The sequence below is a fragment of the Cryptomeria japonica genome, chromosome 2 (assembly GCF_030272615.1).
Source record: "Cryptomeria japonica chromosome 2, Sugi_1.0, whole genome shotgun sequence".
In the NCBI taxonomy this organism is placed as follows: domain Eukaryota; kingdom Viridiplantae; phylum Streptophyta; class Pinopsida; order Cupressales; family Cupressaceae; genus Cryptomeria; species Cryptomeria japonica.
The window spans coordinates 396,659,351-396,671,740 of NC_081406.1; positions in this window are offsets into that span (position 1 = coordinate 396,659,351).

Genomic DNA, 12,390 nt, shown 5'->3' on the forward strand with positions numbered 1-12,390 from the left:
GAAAATAATACAATTCAGACACTTTGCATACAATTTCAATTATAACGATCAATTTATCATTTATCCAATAAAATCCACATAAAGCAATTTACTCAAAAGGCATCATCATAATCCTCATGAAACTCAATCATTAATACGACATGCATCCATGTTTTCTAATATCATAATGAAGTACTGCAAATTCTGAGTTAGCTGACATACGTCATATCAAGATTATCAAATCAATGGATCATATAGGATCTAAATCCATAACACATCAAAATGTGCACCGCAAGGTAAAATGATTCCATAACCTGGTTCAATTATTTTTCCCACTAATCTATCTATCTAACATAGCCCATCCTATTGAATTTTAGCATTTATTAATACGGTCAACCATGGTCAACTAAGTTAAGCAGAGCTTGATCGAGGAAGGGCTCTACATCCTCCCTCCCTAGAGTTTGACTTGCTCCTGGAAGTCACATGACTAGGATACAAAATATAACATTTCCCACAATTTTACTAAATTCCTCTAAATCTTATCTTGCCTACTAGAAAGATGCAATACTAAAACCAATTTACTAACGTAATAGCTTACTACCTTCATATGGTACAAATCTTAGCATTTTTATTACTTTTTCCTAAGTTCTACTTACACATTATGTAATTACTTTAAGTTAATGCACCATCCAAATCGTATCAATACAACACATCATCATCTTCCATTATCCAGGTTACACATATTAGTTTACTTATTAAATTTTCGAGGAGTCATATTTTGTTAAGGATTTGTTTAAAACATGTTTATCCCCCTGCAATTTTCATCCATTGCATGTTACCAAAGATAATTGACATCATAACTTACTTTATCCAAAGTGAATCTGCTTATTTTACATCAAGGTGCCTCATAAGGGTGTTAATAGCATATTTGTTAAACCACCCTAGGTGCATGATTTCTTCCCACATCATAGGGCAACAAGGTGTAATCAAGTCTAGGTTTTTTTTAAAAATCCGCCCATAGATAGGGTAGTTTCTACCTCTCGGGCTTACAATGTTTAGACTTCTAGGCACCAAGGTTAAGTTACATAGGTTACACTAATCGCAAACCCAAATATTAAGGTATATAACAATCTCATTCTAAGGGATTGATGAAAAATAATTATACTTAATTTAGATATCATCCATGCAGTCATCTCCATACACATGTCAAATTAACAAGTTTGCAATTATCAGCACTTTCACAATTCCTTCACACTTTTGTTATTAATTTTCTTCCTTAGATTAATTGCAAAGACTTTTCATTTAAGAGGATATTCCTTCCATTATCTTAATTTGATATAATACTTTTTTATTTATTCATTGTGCCTAATTTCACTCCATGCAGTATTCTCCCTTGACACACTATCAATGGTTCAATGAACATGATAGACATTACTCTAATCACATTACTAGGGCTAGCTATATCAACATTCAAAATGACCACTTGACACTTTAAAAGATCAAAGTAAAAGTTATATTTGCCAAGTCTAATCTAAAGAAGAAAAATGTCGGCAATCGAAAAGTTTTAAAATTGGCAACATGGCAAGCGCCATAGCTCAAATGAACAGAAACATAAATTTAGTGGTCCTTCCATCATAATAATTTTTTTTTTAAAGAAAGTACTAGCCCCAAGGTCACAATATACTATTCAAAGGAAGTCGAAACACTGTCAAATAAAAAAAAAAACTCAAAACAAGGTGACCATTTTAGTGACACTATAGGGAGTAATCGCAACACATCACCCAAGATCACACGTCATGAGTGCGTTAGGAAGTGATTGTTAGACTCTTAAGGTTTTTAGATCATTTATATTCCTTTATTATTATGAATATCTTATACACAAGAGATTGCAATCATTTTAGAGATCATGTCCCATTTAACCTTCACGTGATTACTATTACAAGCATCACTTTCCAATATAATCCGCTATCCATTTAGGGTTATTAACAACCATAGTTATATTCTAACGAATGGATGTACTAATTCTACCATCCTTCGTCCATTCTTCTTGGATTTACATTAAATATCTTGATATAATAAATTTTGGTTCAATGATACATGGTAACACATGCATCGACACTTTTATGTCTCACTTACTAATGGGACCGATAGTACAATATCGATACTTGTATACTTAGAACCACTTAGGTTTGGTATAATGCAATCATATAATTTTATTAGGGACGTCATTTGTTCCCTTCGCACCTTTTGTTAGCTCCTTGCATCTTCATATCTAATCATCGATTTGTTCCCATCAGGTAGGAGCATGTTGCCAAATTACTAACATTTATGGTTAAGAACAATTAAGGGTGGAATAATAACGCTTGACAACTAATTCCTACTCCCTACACACTATGACTATTCTCAAATGACGTGGAGAATGACTTATTCTCACCTATGCCACTTATGCAACTATGAAAAACAAGGGGTGCGCACTCGAGAAGTGACAAGCATAGAAACCAACACCCACCTTTTAATTTAAATTTTGATAAAATAAAATGAAAAGAAATTATCATTTTCCATATTACTTATTTTATATTTACTTGCTAGCTGATCATGACATATCACAACTTTCGATTACCTTCAATCCAATAAAATCACCTTATTATCACAATATCAAGTTAACCCATTACAACATAACATAAAGGTGTACAATAATTACCAATGTCTTAAGACCCATAATTTCCAAGTTCTCCCTTAGCTAACCACATAATTCGGCTCCTTATCGTTGTACTCATAAATCCTTGTATTAGAACAACATATTACATTGCCAACTAATTCTCATTAAAACTTTGGTATTAAATATACTGTCATACTATCTCCTTCCATATGCCTTAACCAAATTTTCATGTTGACTCATCCATACCTAATGTTTTGCATACTTTTACACTTAAGTGCCATAATTTTGCAAACCTCCTTCAATGGTGCCAGAGTAGTAAGAATATTCCAAACTGTCTTGTATCTAGTTACTAGTCATGATTGGGTTGCACTTTTCTCCTTAGGTTCTGAAGGGATATAAGTTATTCATTCCTTGATTATTAGATCATGATTCTTCTACACTCCTTGTACTCTAATAAGAATTTTGCATGATTCCCAAATCATCTCTACTCTTTTCGCCATTTACTTAGTCCTTTCAAGATTATCTTCCCATAAAGGAACTAGTTGTGACTTCACTTTGCTTGATTCCCCAATTATAGGACATAACTACGAAAGGTGTTTAGGATTTATTGCAATTACATGATTTAACCCAAAGAGGTTTATGTCTCCTTTCTTCTTATTTCAATTTATCTAGAGTATTACTAGGGTTCACTTATCAAGGAGATTATCATTCACCATTTCAGTCCTCATCTTCAAGGCTATCCATCACTAGCTTATCTGCATTGATACGAGAATTCTCTAACAAATGTTCTCAATAAGCAATCTAGCATGGACACATGCTTAAGGTACCTATCCATTAGGATAGGTTAATGCTTCTTCTCAAGATTTGTAAGAGTACCTCTTAACTCTTCTACATTGGTGCCTCAAATGACGGTCATGGTTTTCAAACCACCATAATTTCACATAGTTTAGATGTTAACTAGAACTGTCTCTGCCTCAATTGACTTGTTTATTGTGCCTTCATCTCATGTCTATCTAGCTTGCTTGACTTGCCATGTCAAGAACATATCTTGACGGATGGTATTGCCTTAGTTACCATCAGAGGTATTCTATCATAGAATTAACTCCTCATACTTGATTTGATTAGGGCAATTGCTGCATCTAGGTTCCAATTGACTGGTAACCTCATATGTACTAATGATCTAAATTTCGTTATTAAACATCGGAAATATTTTCATATATATATATATATATAAAATTTCCCTAGTCTTTGGGGTCCTACTAAGCCATAACCCTTATGACTAATAAGTTTCAAATTTCAGGGCTTTTGGTGACCCTTGGAACCCCCTGAATTGATATATGTTGATCCTTCCAAAAGAATTTCACTTAAGTCTCACTTAATTATTTTGCAAGTTTTCACCTAGGTGCTAAATTCTGAAGACATAGTTCGGATTGACTAAGTTATGAATGCAGCCCATGTTCTCCAGTGTGTGAACCTAGGGCTCTGATAGGCATTTGTCCCTAAATCTCTCCGTAAAGGTGAATAGTAATCCATGCCTTCAAATTTATCTCATAGGGATGCAATTCGAAGCACCTCTATAGACTCAATAGCCAAGCCTCAGCCTCTACCCAATCGGTAGATCTTGCAAATGATGGTGGCTGAAGACGTAAAATCTCTCTGATCTGATCCCCGGGATCACATGGTGCTCTCTCAAAAATTACTCGTGCCACAACTGGAGGTGCCTCGGGTAGATGGACCGACTCGGGCTCATGCTCAGCCTAGGCCTCTATACGGCTAGGAGGTGGACTCCTACTCCGCTCCCTAGCTGCAGATCTATGACTCTCAAAATTCTGGTGCTCTGCCTGACAATCTACTGCTGGGAGTCTATCCTGAACTATTCCTATCAGGTTTTGAAGTGCAACCAAAATGTCTCGGTTGGGGTAAATCGATTGATTGGGAGGAGCCTCTCGATCCCCTTCTGGATCCGGCTTGTCTCGCACAACGTCTTCGTGTGCCATGCGAGTACGTCTAGGGCCCCTACCGTGCTTACGAGCTTGTCGCGTAATTGGCGGCATCCTTAATGATCAATAGAATAAAATAAAATAAATAATTAAATAAAAAACAATTTTTTTTAAAGAAAAATAATATTTAAAGCGAAACGTAGTGGAGAAAGGTTCCTAGTGTTGGAAACCTTGCTCTGATACCAAAATGTTATACCCAAACTTTTGGGCAAAAACGGAACAACAATTTTTTTTTTTTAAACAACATAAAATACTAAATATTCTACGTTAAAGGGGGGATAAATAAGTTTTGTCTTAAGTAAAGGATAACTCATGCATTAAATGAATGGGTTCCTAGAGTTAATTTAATTAACTTAACCACGCAAGCGTTAACATTATTACGCGGAAATAATTCTCCAAAAGAAAGTGTCTTTACCACTTTATTAATCAATAAATTAATTTAACCAAATAATCCTTTAATTTCAATCAAGTGATATTAATTATCTCAACTGGTATTTAATTGCACTAGGAATAATTAAAATAATGTTCTCTCTTAATTTATTGAATTTAAAATGATAAAATAATTAATTGAGCAAGTGTAAATAATGTTATTAGATTCGAAGTCCAAGTGGTTGAGCTCAACTGGTTAAAACACTAGGTTCTCATTGTGGAGACCCAAGTTCAATTCCCAATAGGGACATCTGAAATGGAATTCTAAGCTATGACTCTTGGCCTTCCATAGGATGGGGAAGGTCTTGGGTCAATCTAATCAAACATAATAATAATAATAATAATAATTCAAAGATATGTAATGGGGATGGGGCCCCCTACTGTGTCCCCACTGGTTCATAGCTCCAGTCAAAAGCTATTTAGCCTTTGACCAATTACTGAACAAAAAATAAAAATAAAATGTTATTAGATTCGACTAATAAAGTTAATTAAAAACAACACAATAATTAACTAACAATTAACTCCACATTATTGTCGAAGTAAATCCTGTCGTCACAACTTAATTAATTTCCCCTAATCTAAATTCTCCAATAATGAACTAAGAGATATTAATTATCTCAATAGTATTTAAATACTCAAGGACTAAATAAAATAACGTTAACTCATATTAAAATGATTAATTGAGCAAACACGAATAACGCATTTAAATTTAACTAATAAAGTTAACCAAATCAAATATAAATTCATTTCACAATTAAGTTGAATTTTAATCCCCCTTTAGATATTAAATATCAAGTATTTAATATTCGGCCAATACTGACCTTATAGGTTAAAATAAACATTTTAATTTTTTATAGATTCCAATATTAAAATTTACAAAATAAATTTAACTTAAACAATATATATATATATATATATATATATATATATATATATGATTTCTAGCATATATATATTTATTCATAACTATAAATACCTAAATATATATTATATTTAGAAATATTAACCCAATAATAATTGCAAAAACAATTATGCTAAACAAATAACTAAGTCGCAAATGGGGTTACGCATTTCAAATTTAAAAAGGGTTTCCCCCTCTTTTCATTTATATAATTATAATATTTCGAACCCTAACTAGGGTTGAATAATTTCTATAACTAAACTCCTTTTTTTTCTTTTTTTCTTTTCTTATCAAAGCTAACCCTAACCCAAAATTGGGTTAGGGCTTTCTTTGTTCTAACATGTTATTTTTTTTGTTGTTGATTGTGTGTGTGTGCAGGTGCGGCCATGGCGACCGAGAAAATGAAGGGGAGGCGAAATGTTTAACAAGGGGGGGGGGGGGGGGGGGGCGCAAGCTTTGAGAGGGTCGAGCCGCACAGTCCATTGTGGTTAATCACAGTGGCGGCCCTAGGCGTCCACTGCGGTTTAACCATAGTGGCGCTCGAGTCGTCCACTGCGGTTAACCCGCAGTGGCGGCTATGCTGCACTGCGGCTACCCTAAAGGAGGTGGGGTGGGGTAGAGCTCTTGGCTCCCCCATCCCGATTCTTCAACATTGGTATATATATATTTTTATATAAAATGAAATTGTTTTAAAAACACATAATATATATTAATATATATATATATATATATATATATTTTTTTTTATTTTTTTTTTGACAGAAAAATGCATCAGGTTCACATATTAAATAACCAAAATAAAAATGTATTTCTTTTATTTCCAGCATATTAATATTTCATTAAATGCAACATATGTATTATTCTTTTTTCTTTTTCTAAAGAATAAATACAACAATTTAGATGTAAGGTTTAAAACATTAAGCATAACCTTTACAAAATATATATGTGTGTGTGTGTGTGTGTGTGTGTGTGTGTGTGTGTGTGTGTGTGTGTGTGTGTTTCTTTGTTTAAGTTTGTTTCTTTTCAAAGTATTATAGTAGGACATTTTTAAATAACAGAATAGAATAAATTTGTTTCCCATCAATACATGCAGTTAACTTTTGATTTAAATAACCATAACTAGGTTTATTTACTTTCTACTATACATGCTTTTAGAAAATGAAAAATATGACAGTAATATTTTTATTTACAACTGCAACTAACTATTTCAAAAATCCTCTAAATCAATAAACAACAAGATATAATGTATTATCAATATTAACTCTTAAAATATCTATTTATTCTTCCTTTGAGTTTGAACTATAGATGTAAGAAAATATTTTATTTCTATTTAAAAGTGACCACTCTATTAACATTTAGCTTTGCATTTCCTTTTTAATAGCAGTAAGGATAGAATATGAATTTGATTCTTAATCTTTTTCTAGTAACTATATCATTAAAGAAATAATTTCAACAATGCATTCTTCTCTTTGCAAGAATATATACTTCAAATTAAAATACATCTTTATTACATGGTAAAACTAATCCAACAACTACATTTAGTACATCATAGTTTCTTTTATATGTAAATAGGTAAATAACAAAATCAAGCCTCTCATTTCTACTAAATGAGGGCTTGCCAAATACATGTATTTTCTTTTGCAACTAAATACAATTAAACAATATGATCATGCCATAGCTTCCCTTCCAATCTATTTCCCAAGCAAACCTGCAATAAAAACTTGTAGGTTGTGACCATGGAGGCTCACCTCCCAACCTAGGCTTATAAGAAGCCACCTCCAAGCTAGGAGAACCAAGGCTAAACGGGTTACACTCAAGCATAAACACATAAGCAAGAAGAAAAAACACAACACAAACACTCCCAACCCAAGGATGAACATAGTCACTTAGTGACTTCAACTTGTGGGGTGAAGGTGGACCAAATACCTAGAACATAAATTTGCAAGTAAGAGAATAAAATGCCAGTGCAAGGCTACCAAGTAGAATAACCACAAGTTCCAAACTTGTCCCAACAAATCTTTATGTCCCCCAAGGCATACAAGCCATCAAACTCCTCTTATGACCCCCATTGCATAAACAAAACACTATGCAGCAAGGGTCCCATAAACCCTTGTGTATCACTCTCTTCCAAAGAGAGCCTCTACACTCTTAGGCTATCAAACAACCCTTCACCCCAAGGCCACTCTACCCTCCCAAGGATGAGTATGGCCTTGAACACCCAAAACAATAACACAAATACATGCAATAAAAACTTACAAGGAAGAACTCAACATCTTCCTAAGTTACTAAGAAAACAACAAACAATCTTTTCAAATTTACAAAACAACATACATGAGGAAGTATTCAACCAACCTTCAAACTGCCAATGGATGAATAAAAGTTTGTAGGATAGCTGCCCAAATCCACTATCTTTTCCTTCACAAGACTTAGCCAGAACTTCTAAAATCCAAAAAAAAACAATTTCTCAAGAAAATCTATGTCTCCAAAAATGGAGAGTGGGTGATCAAACTTCTCCCTCCCAAACCATTCCCTAAGAAGACACTCCTCACTCTTTCCAATCCTCTTGGAAAGGGTGAGGGATGTTCATAGGTTGGTCTTCCCAACACCTTACAAGCTCTCTAGCCAAGGCACCTCAAAAAGGTAAAAGAGAATGGGGAAGAGAAAAGTCACTCATGAGGAAGGTTGTCTAACCTAGGTAAGATCCTCAAAAGTTCAAATTCGGTCATCTTGAAAAACTCAAGTTTTGGGGTGACTAAACAGTCCCTAGGGAGTACATCATATGGCCCATTAAAAAATCCCCCAACTTGACCTTAGGAGTTAGTTTAACCCTCTAGAAACTCACCCAAAGTTTACCTACGGGTCAACCCTGAGTTGACCTTCCTAACAGCTCCCTATCCAAGACTTTCTTAGGACCATACTAGGATATTTGAAAAATGCATTGGTAAAACAAATTCCTTCCAAGGGACATGTCACTGCCAACTCACTTTACAACACGTGTCAAGTGACACCACAAAATTACGCCACTTAAATACACATGGCAGTGTCCCTTTTTTTGGAATTAATAAATTAAACAATTTTCAAATTAAACACACATCCAAGCATAAACATTTACAAATTAAAACACATTTACACACGAGGTGTTGTCTCTCCAAATAGACAACCCTTGGCTTCACCAACACACATAGGTTTAGGATTGGCTCTTCAAATAATTTCCATGGTCACATGGATTAGTTTTCCTGCACATCTCACTTTGCACATTAGTAACCCCAAATAATCACATTTAATATCAACATATGAAAAGAATACAATTCAGACACTACGCATACAATTTCAATCATAACGATCAATTTATCATTTATTCAATAAAATCCACATAAAGCAATTTACTCAAAAGACATCATCATAATCGTCATGAAACTCAATCATTAATACAACATGTATCCATGTTTTTTAATATCATAATGAAGTACTGCAAATTCTGAGATAGCTGACATACGTCATATCAAGATTATCAAATCAGTGGATCATATAGGATCTAAATCCATAACACATCAAAATATGCACCGCAAGGTAAAATGATTCCATAACCTGGTTCAATTATTTTTCCCACTAATCTATCTGTCTAACATAGCCCATCCTATTGAATTTTAGCATTTATTAATACGATCAACCATGGTCAACTAAGTTAAGCAGAGCTTGATCGGGGAGGGGCTCTACAATTGACTTGCTCAGTTTCTGGAATATGACTTGGGCATCTACGGTAGAGGGATATCAATTGTTGTAAAAAGGGTGGAAAGGTTTCATTTTCCTTTTGTTTTGTAGTGCATAGATCCATCAAAGTAATTGGGGTATCAATGTTATGTGAGAAGTTTGCTATGAACTATTCAGCTAGTTCACCCCATGATGTGATCTTTGGTGGGAGGTGTGAAAACTATTCCAAAGTAGAACCTCCAAGACTCTTGGGAAATAACCTCATCAAATAGGTATCCTCATATGCAACTTCTATACATGCAGTGAAGAATTCTCTGATGTGATCTCTAGGATCACCTTTCCCTTGTTATTTGTCGAATTTCAGTGTTTCAAAGTGAGGAGGGAAAGCAAGTATGTATAATGTATGATCAAAGGGATACAAACGTAAGTCTTACATTGTGTAATTCTTCTTGTCATTGTCGGTTTCTATAGTTTTCATATATTGTTGGAGATTTTGTACTTGTTGGGCGAGAATTTCTGTTTGAGTTAATGGTGCATTCTGTGTGTACATATTTCCCACAAATGGACTAGTGGTAGTATATATGGGAGGTTGTTGGTATGTACCATAACTGTAACCTTGTGTATTTTGGTTTCTGTTGGGTGGTGTGAAGTAAGCAAACTGTGAACCAGTATTTGGTTGAGTCGTACCAAACATATTAGCGGAACCTAGATTAATGTTCTGATGACTATGCGTGGAACCCATTGAATGAGAAACCAAAGGTTGTGTTGTACTTGTTGGATTTGAAACCTATGATGTTTGTGTTTGATTTTGTGTGGAGGTACTTGATATTGTTGGTGTAGTTTGGGAGGTTACGTTAGCATGCGTTTGTGTGTTGACGTTTATAGTTGATGATGACATGCTAGTTTGGGAACTTGTGTTTGAAAGCAAAGCTGCTTGAGTTGACGATGTTGGTGCACTTTAGGAAGAACCTGAAGCCATAGCTTGTGTTTGTGTTACATTAGTTATTTGACTGATATCCTAACTCAAGGTTATCCTTGATGGTAAGATCATTGTGATGTCAAAATCTTGAGGTAGCTTGGCATCGTTTTGCAATAATGAGGAGAGATACCGACTCTTGTCATGATTGATTAGTGTGTTAAGTATCATAAGGACATGTAGGTCTTGTTGAGTGACCTCTAGTTCTTCCTGTGTCAAATTCTATTGAGTTTCTTGTATCTTTAGTATGTTGTTGAAGTTCAATTGTTTGTGAGGTTGACTATTTGATACATCCATGTTCCAAGTAGGGTTGATCAACAAGTCATTGTTAGGATCCATCTTTTCTTTTTGTGACCTTGTGATGGGCATTTACGAATGTTATATGAGGACACTAAAACCTATGAATGACTATGATAGTAGGATATGAGTGCAAGACCTGAGACAAAAGGACTATAATGCATGCAAACTAGACCTAAATCTCTATCGGGGATTAGGACGTGGAATTTGTTGAGGACATTGTTGAGGTGTTTGTAATGTAAGTCTCTCAAGTTCTTGTTGAAGGAGTTCTTCCACAATTTCTCTATCAATTCTACAGGCAATCTTATATTCTCGATATATTTCAAACTCGACTCCTATGTATTGAGGTGCACTTTCTTTAATTCCCAAGGCAAGTTATCTAAGCCATCAAGGATTTCTCATTGACCATCGTTCGACACTAGATTAGGTTGCTCAAAGGGGAGAAAACCATCACCTGGTAGACCCATTATGACTCATGCTATGACCTTCTAAGATGATTGTGTAAATGATGATGGACTGTGACAAATGTATATGGAGATTAGACAAGGACTAAAATGGAGATTATGAGGATGCAAAAATGAGGACTTATGCGATGATTATGAGGACGTAAATGAGATGTAAATGAGGACTCTATAAGGACTATGCAAGATAATGCAAGGACTTATGGGAAGATTATGATGATGTATATGGGAACTCTACAGGGATGTATATGGAGACTATATAAGGATGTAGGTGAACACTATATAAGGACTGATGTAAGAATATATGAGGACGATAGTGAGGACTATGCAAGGACTTATGCAATGTAAGGACGCAAATGAGGACTATAATGGGGACGATAGTGAGGACTATGCAAAGTAAGGACATAAATGAGGACTATAATGAGGACGATAGTGCAAAGGACTGATGCAAAATCTATGGATTCTAGGAAAACCTATGATCACAAGTATGTAAGACATTTCTGCTATGAGAGTTTTGGACCTTTGTTGATGTTTCAAGAAGAACTTTGTCTAGACAATTTTGTCCGTGACTAGTTTTTCTGACTGTTTGAAAACAAGTATGTCTAAATGAACTTTTATCCAACACATTGAGAATCTAGAGTCACGCAAAGAAGGGTCTGAAATAGCCCATAGTCAAGACTGACTCAATACTAGTCTAGCACAATGATACATGTAAAAGCATAGCGGACACTTCTTAGGCTGGATATTGGAAACCATTCGATGAGGCCCTTACAATAAAATACCAAAATAAAATGAACAACTAAAGAGTCTGGCAACACTGGCTCCACTCCATGACACACACTTCTTGGGCATGCCGGTCTCTCTTACCTCAAAGATCTTGAGATCTTATCGTCGGGGAATTTCTGTCTCATCGTGTAAGGTACATGAAGGGTATCTATGGGGTACAATCTACACTCCCAAAACTATGAATGTAGGAT